At 43.6% G+C, this 20341-nt stretch overlaps 1 protein-coding gene across 1 annotated transcript in view; it reads right to left on the bottom strand.

The window, feature by feature from the left end:
* DRP2 (dystrophin related protein 2) overlaps positions 1-20341 on the bottom strand; it is a 633012-nt gene that overhangs the window by 288821 nt on the left and 323850 nt on the right. The gene's annotated exons all lie outside the window — the stretch shown is intronic.

Genomic DNA, 20341 nt, shown 5'->3' with positions numbered 1-20341 from the left:
AACCTACATTGGCAGTACGATTCGCCCACTAAAAACTAGAATCCAGGAACATTTTCGGAATATACAAAAATCTGACATTCAAGCACCACTGGTTGAACATTTTAATAACTGTCACTCACAACAATGTACCTTTACTTTTAGTGGTCTACTACGTATTTCATTCTCCCCGCGAGGCGGTAATAGGGCATTACGACTTCGTCAAGAAGAAAGTCGCCTTATTATTAAGTACGATACAGTCAACAAAGGTCTCAACAAAGACTATGAATGGCACTTCTGGCAACTGTAGAAAAATGGCTGTCTCTTGGTTTCATATTTATATATTGTCTCACCTTAGCAAACTGTCAGTGCTCGCACTTGTTAGGCAAATGTCTTCTCGAGTTAATATATGTTATAATACTGTTCCAGACATAATTTCTTGGCTATGCTTTTCTTTTCACTGTTATTTTCTCTATAAATTACTTTTCCTTCATATCTATAATATCAGTTCCTACTTAGACTCTCTTATACAAGCATTTGATTGATTTTTTGAACCATTTCTCTAGTCCGATTTTCTTTTCTTTTTCCTTGCTTTACATTTCTCTTTTTCGCTTTTTAATTTTGTCTTAATTTTCTTACCTTTATGTAATTTCAGGTGGTGTGCCTGTTATATAATTTGACATAATAACGATGAATATATTTCTCGTGTTTATAATAACAAGTTCTTATAACTGTTTCCTTTGACTATATGCATAGTGCCAAAATGGCGGCCACTTTCTTCCCCTCTTTTCTTCTAATGTTTATAATAACATTAGTCCATCGTCTGTTTCCATCCGGAAACAGAACGACGCTAGGATTCTCCTAGCCGATAAAATCGTTAGTTTACTGGGAGCGCGACGCTTAACGCGCCCGTCCCGGTTTCGTATGGTCTTTCGCCCATGAGAATTGGCGTTTTCGATAAAAATAGAATTTTCAAGGTAAGGAGCGGTCTCTTCTACATACGGAGATTCCTCCTTTTAGTCCCAATGGATCTCTTTAATTAACTAATTTACCTCAATGTTATTGAGGTAGTATTTGTGAAAAGTGTACTCCAACGAATATCGTGATGAACTCTATGGCTTAAACTCAACTTGTATGTTTAATTAATTACATTATCATTATTAATTCTGAGCACTATGACTCAAATTTGAATATGCTCTTACAACTGCCATACAGTAGCCATATAATGTAATTAATCCACATTATTAATGTATGTCCATTTGTAAGATACATTTTTGTTTAACCTAAGTGCATTATTAACTGGTATAATGTTCTCAGCACTCGCTTCTCTCCTCTTTTTCCCTTTTTTCTTTATTTTCTCTTTTTCTTTCCCTTCTTCTATTTTCTCTTCGGGACTTTAGGTACCAGATATCTTATCTTACTATTACCTAAGTGACTTTTGTAATTTCTTATAAATGACCAACGTTCTTATATTGTTTTTATCTATTGCACCACATTGGTGACTTCTTTCGTAGAAAACGTTGCCGCTTTGTTCACACTTCGGTGATTTCAGAATTTCTATCGGTATTTTTTTCACTAATATTTTTTCACTAATACTTTTTCACCAATACTATCAATAGGTTTTTCCTTTGTCTTCCATCCTTGAGAAAGCCCCGGCTTATAATGCCAGAGGGGGCGATACACGTGTTGGCTACTTCTCTTCTTTTCCTTTCGGGCCATCATTTTGGATTCTACTTTTATTGAAGGATACAAAAGTGACTTCTTCTTTTGAACGTTTGGAAACAAAACAATGAGTGAAAAAACAATGCAATAAACTTTGATTTGGATTACTTAAAGAACCTCGAGTGGGGCTTTACCTCTCTTTGATGGCCATTCTTAAGGGCACTGGAGGAAGGTGGGGATGGATGGCTACCCACTCAGATTAATCAAGCTCCCCGGGGATCCCAAAGAAGTGACTTTAATGAGCCTACTGCCACTTTGGCTCCTGTAACGGATATATGGGCAGCAACTTTGAACTCAATGCAGACAACAGTAACAGCTCTTCAGTTCCAGTCTCACAAAATGGACATTCAGGTAGACCTGTTAAACACCCTGACAGTATTTGTCACAGGAATTGATGGCAAACTACAAGAATTAAACTCACTAATAATAAGGATACAAAAAAAACAACTTAAGGACTTTACTATCTGCTCCTGCAAGGAGGTAATAGATTGTATGGTACAATTGCCAGTAATCTTTGAAGACATTTTGAAGGAGATCCTCTGTGCGTGCAAAGAAGCGGGCACAGGTGTGGAGATTCCATTGCCGTTGGGCCTGTCTGTAACCCCCAAACATCTAGCACCCTCGGAGAAGAACCAGTATAGCCCGGGAGGACCCCCAGTTACGAGGTTAAGTAACTGAGAGGGGATCGCAATCAGAGAAACAGTTCCGGAAGTGCTCCGGAACACTCCTTTCAAACAACAGAACCTAGGGACTTGGAAGGGCACCCCTGCCACTGATTCACCAAGAGAGAGCGGAAGCGTGCAAGGAAGGGCAGGAAGAACACTCAGGTGGCTTCTATAGACAACACAGAAATACTATCCTATAAGGTGCAGGAGGAAGATGTGGGGACAGCACGCCCCCCTCCAAAGACATCACAGCCCTGGACATTAGATCATAGGAGGCCCCTGCCCCCTGCTCCGGCAATTGAAGGGCTGGAGTTGGGAGGTATGGTTAGGCTCTCTATGGACCGGCAAGCAACCATTTTGTCACGGTCCTCTGAATCTAATCAGGTAAAGTCGAGGCCCCCCTAGGCAGGTGAGCAGAGGTGACACCCAAAGCAGGGGAGGTAGATGCCACAGCATGGAACTGACATTTGAGGTCAGATAGAGTGGAGATCTCAATAGCACAGTCAAGTTTGGCAAATAGTTTAAACCAGGCCATGTTGGATCGAGGCTCGCAGTTGTTATGGACCCCAGAGTATAAAACTATTCTCAAATTAATAAACGCAATCCCAGACCTGGCACCAGGGTATTCTGATGACAGTACCGCTATAAAATTAATCCAAGCGCAGGGTAGTCAGCAAACTGATCCAACCATTGTGATATTTGCAGGAACTACCAACGCAAATCATAGAAAAAAGAAGCATCCTGAAAGATTGGGTAATTGAGGTATGCTTCCACCTAGGGGAAAGATACCCGCACCGCTACTGCAGGGAAGTCATCTGAACAAGATAGAAGGAACAATCTGGTCTAGCCTACGAGGAGTAAATGGGAAGTCCCATGTTGCAGAACCTGGCCAAGACCCGTCAGGACAAGGAGCGGCAGCTCAACCAGATTTAACAATAGAAATAAGGGAAGAAGAGGGCTGAAGAAGGATAACATCCAGACAACCCTCAAGAGAAGGCCGCCCCCAAGACAAATGGTCCTGGCTTCCAACAGTGCTAGCCCCCAGATTACCCCCAAAAGCCTGAATGACAGTCCAGCAGTGACCCCGGACGCAAGGATTATTAAGTATCTGCTCATGAAATATAGGGGGCCTTCAGTCGAAGCTGGAAGATGCAGAGGTTATCAAATTCCTGGGCTGCTTCAATATCGTAATGCTGCAAGAAACATGGGCACTTACGAACTTTCCTCTAATTGGATACGAGGAATTTAATAAGCCTGCAGTGAAACACAACACGTTTGGAAGGGCAATAGGAGGTTTGTCAATCTATATCAACTCTAAGCTTGAAACCGTCCGGAGGACAGATGGGCGATCAGCCCTTACTGTGGGTTTGCTTGGACGGCTGGGCAAAAAAACATTCATGATCCATTGGTCCTGATCGATGTGTACATTAATCCCAAAAAGAAAATGTTGGAAACCAATAATCTGTTAAAACACCTGCTCCACATAAAAAATGCACACAATTCTGCCTATTGGCTGGTTTCAGGAGATTTTAATTTTAATCTATTCCACATACCAAGTGAGGATCATGTACAATTAGCGGTTCCACTGCCTATTCAAAACCTACCACACCGAAGAAAGAAAGATAAAATTGGCACTAAGCTATTTAAGAGCTGTGAGCTAGCAGGCTTCTTTGCATTAAACGGGTGGTTGCCGTCAGATACACCTCCGGCCTGGACAAGAGCCACTGAAAAGGGTGTTTCATACCAAGATTATACTCTGGTAAATGCCCCTCTATTTAAATCTGTGACTGACTTTAGAATCCAAGATCATTCAGAAAGTAACGATAACCCGCAAAATATCACAATCCAGACCCAAGTGCCTATCCAGGAAGATACAAACCTCCTCAATGGGGAGCTTCGTTTTGAAAACCTAAAGCAATTAAGATGGACCTTACATTCGTTCGCAGCTCAAGCAGAGGAAGCGGTTGGGAAATTGGAAAATATGGCCAATGATCCACTAAGGTCAGTTGCTATATGGGAGTCCTTCACTAAAAGACTTATTAAGCAATCCCCATGGAGGGGCAGGTTCAGGGGGGCACACCTGGGGCATAGAAATATCATGCTCATGCCAACTGCAATACGGCTGAGGAAATCGGGGGTGAATAGGCTTCTGATACAATTGTGGAATTATCCGACTGAATGATCAATTTTAAAAACCCTAAGGAAAGAAAGGAACCTACTAAAGAAGGATATCTGGCTCTTTAAACGATCAAAGCAGGAGACACAAAGGGCAAAATTACATTATGCATCAACACTGGCAAACTCTAGTCGGTTCTGAAGCTTGATAAACAACATTGAGAAAGGCCCCAGAGCTGCGATCAACTAGAACGTCACAGAAGAGGCATGGGTGGGATATTTGAAATCCCATTTTAAAGAATCATCCCCGACACATTCCGGCTCAGCCCAATGGGCGATGACTGCGGATAGGTCTGAGCCTCAGGAGCCCATGACCTTCAGTTTACTTGAAATAATCAAGATAATGGAAAAAAACACACCAAGACTGTGCTCCTGGCCCCAATAGCCTACAACAGGCCCTATTTAACAGCTTACCTCAAGGTAGGCAGCTTTTTCGCCATAATGTTCAATTACATCCTCCGTCTCAGACAGCTGGAAGGGCTTGATAATCTAGCCCATTTACAAGGGACGGAAGGCTTCTTTACCTCCCAATTATCGTCTAATCACCCTTTTGGATGCAGACTTACAATACTTCTCCACATGGATCCTGCAGCCCTTAGAACGGTGGGCCATGGACAAAGGAAGGCTCCCCATTAATCAAACAGGTTTCGCACAAAAAAGGGCACGTTAACAAACCTCATGGCATTAAGGGGGTCATTACAAGCCTGGTGGATGGTGTTAAAGCAGCGGTAAGACCACCAACAGGCTGGCGGTCTTTTTTTCAGTATTATGACCATGGCGGTAACCGCCATGGTCATCCGCCGCTTCACCGTTCCGCCCGCCAGGGCGGAGACGACCGCTGGGCTGGAGACCTGGGTCTCCAGTCCGGCGGCCGTCACAATACCGCCGCCGGTATTTCGACCCGGCTTACCGCCGTGGATTTCCAGCGGTAGGAACCGCCATGAAATCCATGGCGGTAAGCCCTATCAGTGCCGGGGAATTCCTTCCTTCTCCCCCACCCCGACTCCATCCCCTACACCCCCCACCACCCCTGCCACCCCCCAAAGGTGGCAGGGCCCCCCTCCCCACCCTGACCCCCAACATCACATAACTCACACACGACACGCACGCAGGCACCACCAACACACATACACGCACACACACCAACATACATGTCTACATCCACACACTCAGTCAGACACGCACATCTATATACAGACATACATACAGACATACACGCACTCATTCACAACACACGCAACACACCTGCAAGCATCCACGCACTCACACCCCCCTCTACATACACAGACGCACACCCCCATGTACCCACACAACACACAACACCCCCGCCCCCCTCCCCTAACGGACGATCGACTTACCTGTTCCGTTGATCCGCCGGGAGGGGACGGGAGCCATGGGGGCAGCTCCGCCGACACCACACCTCCAACAGAACACCGCCGCGCAGAATCACAGGACGTGATTAGCTGGGCGGTGTTCTGTTGGCGTGGCGGTGGAGGTGGAGCAACCTCCACTTCCCCGCCGCCCGCAAGTATGGCTGTTGGCGGCTCTCCGTTGGAAAAACGACGGAGGGCAGCCAACGGTCATAATACGCCGAGCAGCAAACCACCACTACTGGCGGTCTTCCACACGGCGGTCCCTCTGGTAATTAATAGAGCAAAGGCCACAGGGACACCCCTCTATATGTGCTTCGTGGATTTTAAAGCTGCATTTGAATGTGTCCCCAAAGACAACCTATGGATAAAAATACAGCAGTGGGGGTTGCCAGGGAATCTACTAAATTCCATTATTATGCTCTATTCTAACACTTGGGTAAAAACCAAATTGGGAGACGGCTCTTACTTATCCAGGCCCATTAAAACTACTGTCAGTCTGAAGCAGGGCTGCGTACTAGCTCCGCTTCTTTTTAATCTGTATATAGCAGATGGATCTCCAGCCCTGGATAAACAGCCAGCTCACCCACCAAGCCTGGGGGGTCGTCAAATATCTAACCTACTTTATGCAGATGACCCTTTGCTGCTTAGTAATTCCAGAGTAGGCTTACAGAAACTCTTTAGCAATCTAGGAGGGTATGTGCTGGCTAATGACTTAGAAACAAATTATGGGAAATCTAAAATAATCCCCCTCAAACGTAAACCTGCCCTACAACATAAGTGGTATTTGAATGGACAGCATATTGAGGAAGTAGTAGCATACACATACATAGGGATCAGGATTGACTCTAAAGGCACGTTTGCAGGCCACAAAGAAGTAATTAGGGAGAAGGCACAGGCTTTAAATCAGGCCTTTGGAAACTTGGCAAAGTCCATCTTTGGGCGGCCCCTAAAGCCGATGACCATGGTTATGAGAGCGAAATTACTTCCGACTCTTGCATATGGGACAGAAATAATGAGGGGGGCAGAGGTGGCCATACTAGATAAGTTATTAGCGAAATCATATAAACAAGTCTTTCAACTACCTAGATAGGCCTCCCTGGCCCTAGTCAGACTACAGTTTTCTCTAATAATGCAACCACTGGCAAGACCGGCAGCAAGGGCTGCTACAAACTACATCTAGCCCCTAAAGGGACTCTAACAAACTTAGGGGGTCATTCTGACCCCGGCGGGCGGCGGGAGCCGCCCGCCTGGAGGGAACCGCCAGAATACCGCTGCACGTTATTCTGGGTTTCCCACTGGGCTGGCGGGCGACCGCCAAAAGGCCGCCCGCCAGCCCAGTGGGAAACACCCCTCCATGAGGATGCCGGCTCCGAATGGAGCCGGCGGAGTGGAGGATGTGCGACGGGTGCAATGGCACCCGTCGCGTATTTCAGTGTCTGCAAAGCAGACACTGAAATACAAAGTGGGGCCCTCTTACGGGGGCCCCTGCAGTGCCCATGCCATTGGCATGGGCACTGCAGGGGCCCCCAGGGGCCCCACGACACCCCTCACCGCCATCCTGTTCCTGGCGGGCGGAACCGCCAGGAACAGGATGGCGGTGAGGGGGTCGGAATCCCCATGGCGGCGCAGCAAGCTGCGCCGCCATGGCAGATTCCCATGGGCAGCGCAAAGTTGGCGTTACACCGCCGGCTTTCCGCTTCTGGCCGCGGCTGTACCGCCGCGGTCAGAATGCCCGGCGGAGCACCGCCAGCCTGTTGGCGGTGCTACCGCCGACCCCGGCCCCGGCGGTTTTTACCGCCGGGGTCAGAATGACCCCCTTAGTCTGACAGGAAATTAATTTTGAGAGGGGCAATAATATTTTTAAGGATTATTGGGAAAAAGGCATAGCCCGGCTGGAGCTGGGTGACGTGTGGGGCAGCTCATTGCTGGCGCCAGCTTTCAGAAAAGCAGTTAACAAATCAGCTACAATTCTAAGCTGGATAGAAGATATGGAAGCCCTATCAAAACGATCACATGAATGGCTAAACTCATATGCATTGGATAAGGAATCACAAATCCTGTCCACCCCACTAGCCCGAAAATCTAAACAGGGCCTCTTACGGATGAGGTTGGGAGACTTACCAACTCTTGATTTCCTACCAAAATAGAAAAGAGAGGCCGGGCCACAACCACAGGTTTGCCGACTATGCCATCAGACTAGGGAGACCCTAACCCATGTGGTTTGTATATGTTCAGCTCTGGGAAGTCAGAGAAGGGAACTACTGAAAAGAGAATTTAATACCCTAGGAGTTTGATCCTGCAGGTCGGCTGTTATATCAGCACTCGACCCAAGTAACGAAAATAAATATCAGATTAATCCAGTTCCTGAGAATCTTTGCTGCCCTGGCGATCCCACTCAGTTTATCCAGCTCACTCTAGGTAAAGAAATGGACTGTCCAGTTATATAAAGCCACAGCCTAGTCTATAGACATTAGGTGTCCCTAATGTGAGGGTTTTGTCTACTTTGAATACACTTTCAAATAACAGGTTGCTTTGCCTAAAAAAATGCTGAGGCCCTAGGTTTCCCCAATATGATGCTTTTGATTATCTTGAATGTATTTTCAAATAATAGGTTGTGTTTGTGTCCCAGAATTGTATTTGTTTTTTTTTGTGTCCTAATCACGAGGGCTTCTTTTAATTTCTGTTTACATTTTATTGTCCGCATACGTGTAAGATTAAGTGACACTGGTGTCTATTTAGGACAATAGCCAAAAACCCGTTATTGTATCTTTTAGACGTTTTTTATTGTTTTTATTAACTAATAAAGTATTTTTCTACATACCTAGCATGCCCACTTTTAGAGTAGGGAAAGGTACTAGACAGCCCCCTTATTGTTTTCACGTTTTATTAATGGAGTTGATGAGACTTTGCAGGCTCTGTCAGCTGATGTGCCCAGCGTCACTGGTCATCCCATTCCTGTGTTGACGATGTGCTGCTTTCAAGGACACCATAGGCCTAAAGAAACTGATGAATGCATCTGTGGAGTTTATGCGATCAAAAAATGATGGTGATTAATACATCTAAAACTTATTTAGTGATATGTGGGAAGAAACCTGTAGACCCTTTTTTATTGATGAGCCCCCAATTTCTGGGGTAAACTCCTTTTGTTATTTGAGGGTCCTATTTATGAGCAATGGTGTGTGGGCTCAGCAGGTTTCAAATGCTAAACCTAGCATGAGCAGGTGTTGCCATGGAGTTTTTAGGTTTTCAAATAAACTGGGTAGTCAACATGTTAAGGAGATGGTTTAGATATACAAGGTCAGAGGGGTGTCTACTGCTATCTTTTGGGTGGGACTGTGGGGTATACCCTCAGTAACCCTCTCCAAGTTGAGGAAAACAAATGTTTGAAATGCATGTTGTGTCTACCCCTTTTGGCTTCATCTTTGATTGCCCATAAGGAGGATGGTCTGCAGCATATGAAGGACTTGCTTTCAATAAAACCTTTATTACTTTGGTTCTCTATATGGTCGATAGAGGAAAAAAGCTTTATGAAATAAATTATTGCCTAACTCTGGATAATGTCTGTCTTATTCTCTGGCTTTCATATTTGAATACAACTTTTAGGGACTGATTTAAGAGGACCTAGTGCCACGTTAGCGACACTTTAGCCTCATATTTTGTACGCTCAGGTTGCCTTTTCCCTACACCATATTTACAAAGGGGCGCAATGCATACATTGCACCACTTTGTAACCCTTTGCGCTACAATATGCCTGCACTAGGAATAATGTGTGCAAAGTAGGCATTCGCCCGTTGCAGGGGCAAACAAATGGTGCAAGAAAATCTAAGAGATTTCTTTGCGTCATTTTTTTGGCCTTTTTTAACGCTCAGACCAGGCGTTAAAAGGGGGCAAACCGTGGTTTACAATGGGCTCCTATGTACTCTTCAGGGTTAGCGATTTTTATAAGAATCTTAGGTGTTTTTATCTTATACCAGTTGTAAAAATGCAATGGAGTACCTGTTTGTACTTGGTGATCACTTTATCCGTTATAATGTAAATACACCAAAGGAAAAGTATTGTGTTAGATGTTAGAAAAGGGTGACATTTGGCTATCTTGCAAAGACTGAATGTTTTTAACCATCTGTATCTGCTTTTTATGTTGTATATTTATTGTATGTAGTTTTATTGCTGTTTTTAAATTTGCCAAATTAAGCTTTGACCTGAGCTGACAGGGTAACCCATCTGTCAAACTCTAAATCAGGTCTTATGATATTAATATATGTCTGTGAATATACTCTTTCACTAAACGTTTTCAGTTGGAGAATCTGTGATTGAGCAAGATGATTAGTCTTTGTTTTTTCTACTGCAGGAACCAGCTACAGATTCTGATATCTCTAAAGATTTCACTGGAAGAAGAATATTATTTTTCTGTCAACGAAGGTTTTTGTCAAGATTAAAGTGGATGTGCATAACTGTGAATTCTATTCCTTGGATATTCCCTGTGGAATAGCTACTTGACTAGCATGCATCATTTCTTTGTTTCTCATGTTAACCTTTTTGTGTCCTTTTTTCTTTGCATTCTATAAGTTCTGTCAATACTTCCCATACAGTTGGATGAGTTATTCTAATCTAAGCTATGTACACTAAAGGCATTACAACAGAATCTTCTCATCACTGTTGTATTCCGTATAATTGTAGGAGCCTTTCAGATGTCATTAATGGTGTTGTTCTTTGTCACCCATGTGACATCATTAATGATGTAATCATAAAATAATATAATGAAGTAATCAACATAAGCGTCTTGGCATTTAAATTACATAACATATTGGACATGTGAAGTGTCAGTTTTACAACAGTGAGGTAAAATCCCTTCGAAGAAACCTTCTGACTCTTGGGAGAGCTATTTCATTGTGTAAAGTCATTGTAAGATGCAATCTGTGAGGCAGTAAACATTGTTTTTCTCCTGTTAATGTCACTCCACTCTGTTAGTTAGTACCACTGCAGTTTTAAATGTGTTCTTGAATATTTACTAGTGCAGTTGCCTTAAAAACATGTATTATTGAGCTAAATGTATTTTTTTAAATTCCCCTGGCATTGGCATGGCGTTACACTTAATGTAACAGATGTGAAATTATTACAGATTATAAATGTCGTAAATTACTTTACAGATAAGATTCAATACACTCTGAAAGAGACAACTTTTTAGTATTATTTATTGGTTTGAATATGTGTGGTATTTCTATAGCACTGTCCTTTTAGGTGTAGCTATTTATTGTTATAAATATTGTGAGGTTACAAGCATGGTAATTGGTGTTCAAGTTATTCTTCTCACTGCTATTGTGTGATTTATGAATTGCCGTCCTAATCATAACTTGTAAATTTCAATGTTGTTTCATATGTAATCAAAATCATAACTTTACTTTAACTATGCTTTTACAATGCATTTCCGAGGTTTATTTAAGCCTATGCTACGAGTAAACACCAAAGCTAACTATAACTTGATTTTAACCTTTGTATTTCTCAGTCATTTTTGGCCTTTTGATCATATACTTCATCCAACAGTTTTGAAGCGGCTGCAGGCAACCAACCACCCTATAATTCATGCCTCCACTATGCACAGTCAATGACCTAAGTTTAGATATCATTAGTGACGTTATTGGTGACATCATAGAAAATTTCCTAATTTATGTAATACATGAGGTTATAAGCAGTGCATGGTGGGAGTGGGAGTTATAGTCACTAACTTTAACCTTAAATTGTCAACTGTAGTGTTTCTTGGAGTTTAAACTGTTATGTTTCACATAACTATAACATCACTTTACCCTTTGATTTTTTCAGTGAATTCCTATGTTTTGTTTTATTGTAAAGTAACAACATAAAGGCATGCTGTTTTATGAATGGCATACCTACAGTCTTTGTCAAGATACACCAAAATATAAAAGGCTTTCTTCACAATTTTCAGCTCCTGTTTGGTGTGCTTTAAAAAAGATATTAAGCCCTCTAGGGGTCATGTATTGTACTTCCCAGAAGACTTACTGACAGTTTAATTCTTCAAACAAACTCTATTGCGCTTCCTGCAACCCCCGACAACATTGGGATGGGTCTCTGGGCCCTTGAAATGGCTGGGGAACACTGACCCTTGGAGGGGGTGGGGTCTCCAGGGCCTTCAATTGGCTCAGGAGGGGGAATGCATGCCCCACTCCCCTTAAAGATCACATCGGCCATGGAGGATGTGTGCACTTGGCCTCAAGCCCACACTGTGAGGCTTTTTCTTTTTAATAATTTACAACAGCTCTGTGGATCCTCTGTGGATCAGCATTACATTTGTTTTCTCAAACTTATTTTTTATTAAAGTTTTATTGGAAACAAAGAAAGGCAAAGTCTCTGGGTAAAGGTTACAAAGTTTATCTTCGAGCTACTATAAGATGACTCATCATTCTGCAGACAGACAGTGTCCTCTATGCTCCAAAGTGTACAATGGAAAGCACCATGTCAATGCACCATTTATATATAATCAACAAACAAACCTGAATAAAAAAGATAAGTTATAAAGGTAAATATCCAGGTGAATGAAACATGTCACACGCCTTTACTGTGGCTATAAGGAATACAATGCATAGTTCAGATCTGGAATAGATGCAGTGCTCTTACACAGGAGGGACAGGCCACCAATGGAAGCTCTATTGAAAGGTAGCATACAAGTGAGCCCCAGGAGTATTCAAAATTTTTGAAGTAATCTCTGAAATTGTCTGCCTGTCTTTCCTTTATAAGTATTTGCCATTGTCTTCCGTGCCAGTGCTGCTTTCTTCTTCCAAGCAGAAGCAATTGTTATTTTTGCCGCTCCCAGGCATAACTACATTATGGCTTTGCCACTTCTAATTTGGTATTTCAGAAACTCATCCCTGAGTGCAAATTCCGGGATATCTGAGAGTAGGTAACACAATATATCCTTAATCTGAGCCAAAATGTCACCCCAAAAGGGACGTATCACAGGACAGTCCCACCAGATGTGACAGAACTCCCCCAACAGCCTACATCTCCTCCAGCAGAGGTCTGCGATCTTGGGAAAAATATGCTTCAACTTAATGGGGTATAGATACCAATCATATTCTATCTTATAGTGAGCCTCTCTCATGCCTCGTGAGTGGTTATGTTTTGGTATGTCCTTCCAGACTGTTTCCCACTTCCCTTCTGTTATGTCCTGTCTTAAAATGTGTTCCCAAAAGGCAATGTGGCAGGGCTGTGGGGTGGGCTGTGATTGTAAGAATAAAGAGAAGAGAAAATAAATTTCATCCTTAGAGGCCCCAGCGCCTCTCGCAAACCTTTCAATTGGTGAAAGTTCCCTAGTGGCAGCTCTGCGAACTTCTGGTTGTAGTGGCCAATGTTTCAGTTGTAGGTAATGGAAGTTTTCTGAGTTCAGGGGGTGATAATCTTGTTGGCAGTGTTTGAACATCATTATATCCCAGTTATGGAAAAGATCAGACAGAGTAAGGCAGCCTCCCTCCCTCCAAGTGTCAAAAGGTCCTGGTTGAGTGGCGAGAGGGAACGCTAAGTTGAAATGAATTGGAGTGAAGGGGTGATGGAAACGTTGTCCAGTTAGCAGACCTATTCACTTAATCGCAGAACGTAAGTGACGTTCTAGTGGGGGTACTTAAGTATGCATTCTGGGGTCTGGCTGCTTTCGGTTTCTATAAACCATCCAAAATGACTCTTCCCATGACCGCCCTATCCATGTGAAGCCAATTTTTATCTGACTCATGCTGCAACCACTCAGAGATGACTTGTAACTTGGCCACTTTGTAGTATAGGTGGTCTGGTAGACCTAAGCCTTCCTCTTCTTCTGTCTACCTGAGTACTTTGTATTGCAATCTAGCTTGTTTATTTTGCCAAATAAAATGTGTGGGTGTGGTGTGTACCAATGGTAAGAATTCTCGATCATTTAAGATAATTTTGTAGCTGTTGTAGAAGTGGGGGGTATTTGGCTTTAAACAGAGACGTAGGTTTAGGGGTTATTTTGCTGCCTGGGTATGTGATTTCTTTTTTTCCCATTGGAAGGGAGTAGAATCTACTAAGATCATCATATAGGTGTCACATAACGTTAAGTTGAGCTTGAAGGATTTTGTCATATTAATGTGTAGGCTGCCACGCCTTCAAAGAGCTGTAACTACTCCTGTAGTGCTAACAGTGATCATTGCAGAGAGGTAAGAGTCAATAAAATGTCTCCGCAAATAGCGAAGTTTTATATTCACTAACTGAACATGATACCACTAATGGAGAGTTTTGCTCGTATCCTTGCTGCTTAAGGTGGTTCTATACTTAGTGCAAACAGTAGTGGGAAGAGGGAACGTCCCTCTCATGTCAGCTGAACAGTTCTAATCTAACTGTGTTAACTGTAACCCTAGACATGGGCATTGTATATTTGGCTTTAATCATAGCAATGAAAGCCTTGAGGAAGCCAAATTGTTTCAAAGTGTGAAAAAGGAAGGGCAAGTCCACCCAGTCAAATGCCTTCTTGACATCTAGGCCCAATAAAATACCTGGGATGTGTTTCTTGGGGGATTTTTCAATCAAATGTACTACCCTTCTTACGTTGTTGTGCATTTGTCTGTCCTTGATAAAGCCTGATTATTCTGGGTGTATCAAGTCAGGCATCATATCTTCCAATCTTGAGCCTAGAATTTTGGAATATAGTTTGGCATCAAGGTTAAGGAGGGCTACGGGCCAGTAGGAGCTACAGTAGTGGAGGTATTTCCCTGGTTTAGGCAAGACTGTGATAATTGCCTCATGACTTGGCCTCCTTCTGCAATATAGTTGAAAAGGGATGTCAAATGGGGAATCAGTTCAGAACTAAAGATCGTGTATAAATGGGTGGTAAATCCATCCTGTCCAGGGAATTATGAAGTTTCAGGGCTCCAAACGCCTTTTGTACTTCCTTATCACTAATTGCTCAGTTTGCCTAGGTGTCACCTGCAGGAGATCGAGTAGCTGAAGGTAGTCAAGCTGTGAGTGGGTATCAACATGGTCAGCCTTATATAGTGCCTCATAAAATGTGACGAATAACTGTGCTTTCTCTATTTCTGAGGTTACTAGTTCTCCTGAGTCACTAAGTATTACCCCAATGTATTCCTTTTCCCTCTTTACCCGTAATTGCCTCATCAAGTTTGTCCCCACTTTGTTGCCATGTGTATGAGATGGTTGCTTTTAACGCAGGATTGACAATTCACCCCAATTAGTGTAAATAACATTGAGCTTTCCTCTTAGTGCTCTTACGCTGGAAGGTCAGAGTTGGGGTAGCCTTGTGTGCCCTTTCCATGTTTTCCAATTCCTCTTACAGCACCATACACTCCTTTATCCTTTGTTTATTGCCACACATTTAACCCTCATTACTGCCTTAAATGGATCACAGTTGTTAAAGGGTGTAGTGTCCTGGGGAGGTTAACTTGAAAAAATCCCTGATGGCTTTCTGTAAGTCATCATGTAGTAATTTATCACGCATCAGCGTAATATGGAAGAACTATTGACTGTGTCTCAGTGGGGGGGTGGCCCACTCTAAGGACACAGAGATTGAAGCATTGACAGATATTGTGATTGGATGGATAATGGCCTCCCTCAAGTCATGGGAAAGTGTCTGACTAATGAAGATGTAGTTGAGATGGGAGTATGTATGGTGTACATGGGAAAAATGTGTAATCTCTTGTAGTATAGTATAATGACCGACAGGCATCCAGCAAACCTTTATCCTGTATTGCCTGTTTTAGTGCCTTCATGAAGCTACCCACTGAGGATCTGTGTGGATGTGTACTACCTATGCCTGAGTGCCATGTCAGGTTAAAGTCTCCCATCAGGAGTATTTCGCCTTCTGCAAATCCTCCTATCAAATTCAACAGACAGTTCACAAATGCACCCTGATGGGTTTTGGGCGCGTATACCTCTACATGGTGCATAATATTTCACAAATGTGACCCTTTATCATGACTACCCTTACCTCTTTATCCATTTTGTACCCCTCAGGCTGGAACGTCAAAGAGGAATGGAATAATATTGCTACCCCATTTTGCTTTGTTGATACTGAACACTTATAAATCAGGGGATAAACCCTGTGTTTTAAGCTGTGATCCTCAGCCATTTTCAGATGGATATCCTGTAATATCACTATATCGTAATGTTGGTGAAGCAGGTATTTTCATATTTTTGTTGTTTAGCTGGTGAATTTAGACCCTGACATTCCAGAAAAGCGTGGTAATCGCCATGGCATTGGGCACCTCCTCACTCCTGGAATTTCAGCATCTTATTAAATCGTATCTTCTATTCCTCATGTTTCTGCCACTCATCGTCTCAGCCTCCCCCTGCCAGGCATCGCCCTCCCCCCTTGTTGCCCAATAGGCACCCCAAAAGCACTTTAGGATGACAGGCACTCACTTGGAAGTAACAGCACAACAATTTCAAAACATAAGGACAAATGGTACCAACTGTTGTTAGTTCTCTAGGACAAAAAACAATATGATAGAGGAATCAGACAGAAACTGCTGCCATTGCATAAGTGTTAAGAGAGTAAAGGATTTTTAAGGTGATGTTGAGCCTTTTGAGCCGTAGACCCTTGCTGGTTGTGGGATGTCCAGGTATTACCCCATCACAAACTGCCATGCTGTTCCAGTGGGTGAATATATCTTCTGCAGGAGAGTGTTTCTGCGAGGTGTGCACCCACTCGACATGGGCAACCAAGCAGACCCTCTTACGGCAGCCCCAATCCTGAACGGTTAAGGAGTTGTGCATTTACTGTCATTTCTGATACCATGGATGATGCTGTGAAAGCCAGAGCCCCCCATCTCATGACCCCCTTGCATCCTTCCTTGCTGCACCTGAGAGGATGGTGTTTCAGATTTCTCAGTTTTTCAGCGATGGGTCTAAACTGTTGATGATGCAGTAGGGTTGATGAAGCAACATCCTGGTATAGCGAGCAAATAGTTCCTTGAAATTTTACAGTGTCCAGGTTCTGGGTTGCTTGCAAAATAGCCTCACTTTGAATGAGTGCAGTATGGTTAAGATATCTCGAGGGCGTGCTCTGTCTCCCATCGGTGGTCGCCCTACCCTGTGCACCTGGTCTAGTTTGACCTTAATATATGGATGTCTGAGCATGTCCAAAAACAGACCAACAATGAACGCCTCCACATCTGTTCCCTCCAGTCCGTCTTCCAGACCTCTAATTCATATGTTATCTCATCCAGACCTGGTCTCCAAATCCTAATTTTTCAAGAGTTTCACTTGTAACTGCCTCTGGAGGGATTGTGTGAGTTCTCCTATGTGGTCAGAAGGTAGTTCTATTTCACATGTTCTAGTTTCCAGGTCCATAACTCTTGTGCCTACTGAGTCTATATCCCCCTGTAAAGAAGTCAGTGTACATAGAAATCTGCTCTCAGTGCCTCTAGAGAGGCAGCCATGTCCAACTTAAGCTCCTCTAGCAACTCCATCTTGAACTCACTCAGGGTTGAAAGGAGGCCCTCTTTTGCCAGGGACATGGTATCACCTTTGTCAATGGCCAGGCAGTCGTCTCGTGCTTCAGCTGGAGTGAAATATCTGGACACTCTGTTGCTCTGCAGCTTTCTCAGTAGCATAAAGGTAACTGTGATGGTTGGGTGTTTTACTCAGTCTCTCCTATTGCGGTCCCAGAGTTGTTCCCCGCAAAGAGGCGTAGTTGTACAGACAGCAAATCAGCTCAGATGGGTCTGTTGCATGGTGGTGCCATGACCACCGATGAGGGGGTCCCACAATCAGGTTTGGCGGGAAGTTCCCCAACGCCGAATCCGATGCCCCACAAGCGGGTGAGTATTATCTATTTCACAGATCTTGTGCTTCTTCCTCATTCACACGGGGAAGGGACAGTCCACAGTGTCTAAAACCACCACTGCTTTCTTAATCTAGATTTCTTTCTTATCTTAGGCACAAATTTGTGAATTACCAGTTCTCTCTATGGTTTAGGAATGCTGGCAACCCTCGACGAAACCGGTGACCTTCCCACAGCAGCAAACAGGTCAGGTTCTGAACAGAAGTGGTGCATACTTTTGGAATTCCATTTGTGCAAACAGACAGCCAGTTCAGCGTGTGAGAGTTGCCGCTACTGCCATCTTGGAGTCAGGCATTAGGCAGTATTGCATTTTCTTTGTGTGCTTCCACCCACGCTGTTCCACAGTGGAGGCTTATAAGATATGCTGCTTCATGTGTGGCCCTTTTCTTTACCACCCTGTCCATATGTGCATCTCCCCTCTTCTCCTCTCCACATCAGTGTAGGCCGCAAAGGCTGTCATTGAGGAGTCAGGCAGGCCACCTCTCCGAGTATCCCCATCTCCATACCTCAAGGCAGGGCCTCACCATGCCGCCTGCTCGATCGCCAGAATCTGGTGTTGGGGCACCCTGTCCCCCCTTAGCTAACCGCCGCAGAGATTCGCCTCCCATTAGGCTGTTGCGTTGGCTTTCATTGTACCAATGAGGATGCTGGATTTGGGTGGCAGCATCATCTGAATTGTGGTAAACTGAGTTTAATCCCACATCATGTGACAACTGTCAGCCCAATCTGTACCCGGCCTGCTAATAGCGCCTCACCTATGCCCAAGTGCAGGGGTGATTTGTGGCAGCTAAGCACATGATATTGTTCCCTCTCCTGGAAATCATGGTGGATCAGATTTTATCCCTTTCTCTCAGTTACATTTGTCTCACACATGCAAAGACAAACAGAAGCAGAAAATGGTTCAATAAGTTTTATTGAATCAGCTGTGTCCTAGATAAAAAGACATGGACTGCAACAATTAGGATGATGAAACATACTAAAAATACAATTGTGACAAGAAAAGTGAAACACAAGAAAAGTCCACTGTCACTATGCAAGATGTATGATTTCTACCTATGCCACTAATGTTCTATGTTAGAGCACAGCAGGATATAAATCCACCCTTCAGGACCTCCCTGCAAGGACATCATCCCTCATACCTGAGTATGGCAGTATTGAAGAAGCCTGTTGAGACACGTTCCCCATATGGGCCAGTGAACCGGCAGTCTCAGCAAGCAGCTGTAGCGAAACCAAACAGCATGTGTTAGCAGTCATCTGGTACCTCCTTCTAACATACAGGGGTCAGAGGTATGTTTTATAATAAAACAGCTAGTGTTCTTAGAAAGTGTCCCCATGTAGAAATGCGTATGTTTATGTGAAATGTTAGAGATCCACTGTACCACTTTGTGCTGGCAACCCTGTCTTGTCGCAGCCTTGAACAAAGTACAGAGTGATAGAATGTTGTGCTAAGAAATGTAAATGCATTCCTAGGAGAAAGAACAGCAAGACAGAGGAAAATAAAACATCACCTCAAATGTGATAATTTCTAAAAGAATAAAATGGAATAAAATGAAATGTTACTAGGCACAAGCAGCTGACATCTTTGCTAAAATAACATACCAAAAAACACAACTAAAATGGCTTCATTTCAAGGCGCTTAACCCCTGCAGTCCTCTCACTGGTCCAGCCTCCAGTGTCGTCTGCCTCCTCCGGGATCCTGTAGGTAAGTCCTCTCCATTCAGTATGCTGGTTGTCAGGAGAAGGGGACCACAGCCCTGGGGGCCCCCAGCCATCTGTCCGCTCTCAGTAGTAGCAGCAGAGGCCTACATTACCATCACGCCCCTTGCCGAACGCTCAGTGATCATCTCCCATCTGGCTCATTCTGGGGCTTAACATCCATTCGGCAATCACTTACTGCCTCTCTTTATGTTGTGCATGTCACTCCTGTCTCATTTGTCCAATCTGAGCTCTATTTTCCTTAACTTTCCTCGAAGTGGTAGTGGAGCCTCCGTGGACCACTTCCACTAGGCCATCTTGGCTGGCCAAGACCCCCAGCAATACATTTTTTTAAATTTATGTTTTTGACTGCAGAGGGGGACACATTGGGGACCCCTCCATCTAGGATTCCTTACCTGGTCCCCCAATATACTAAGTCCTGAGCCATTAAATGCATGCCATAACATCTTTGTTGATGTTAATGGTAGACAATCAGGTCTAATCTTTTCATCTCCCACGCATGAAATACATATACATTTTGAACCTTAATTTCTCAAAACCTACTGAACAGATTTACACCTAATCACAAAAAACACACTTTCCGGGTAAAAATTGAGCTTTCTGACAAATCTGATGTAATCCCGTTCAGCTATTTTGGCTGTAGCTGTGTCTAAAGTTCCTATAGGAAACTGCATGGGGAAACACTTTATGGGATCCCACTTTTTTTAGCCCCATCTTGAGGGATCACTCCAAGACTTCTCGGGTAGAAGGTGAGGTGGCTGAGACAAACTGTGTCGAAGTTATTGCAAGCCAAAAAATCAATTTCCTTTAGAAATGTGGCCCTAACTATTACTACTCAGTGGTGACTGCTCTTAACTCCACATCTATGTATCTACATATCTTGAAGAGATATA

The sequence above is a fragment of the Pleurodeles waltl genome, chromosome 2_1 (genome assembly GCF_031143425.1).
Source record: "Pleurodeles waltl isolate 20211129_DDA chromosome 2_1, aPleWal1.hap1.20221129, whole genome shotgun sequence".
In the NCBI taxonomy this organism is placed as follows: domain Eukaryota; kingdom Metazoa; phylum Chordata; class Amphibia; order Caudata; family Salamandridae; genus Pleurodeles; species Pleurodeles waltl.
The sequence above is the reverse complement of the archived record's forward strand: the minus strand, read 5'-3'. Positions and strand labels throughout refer to the sequence as shown.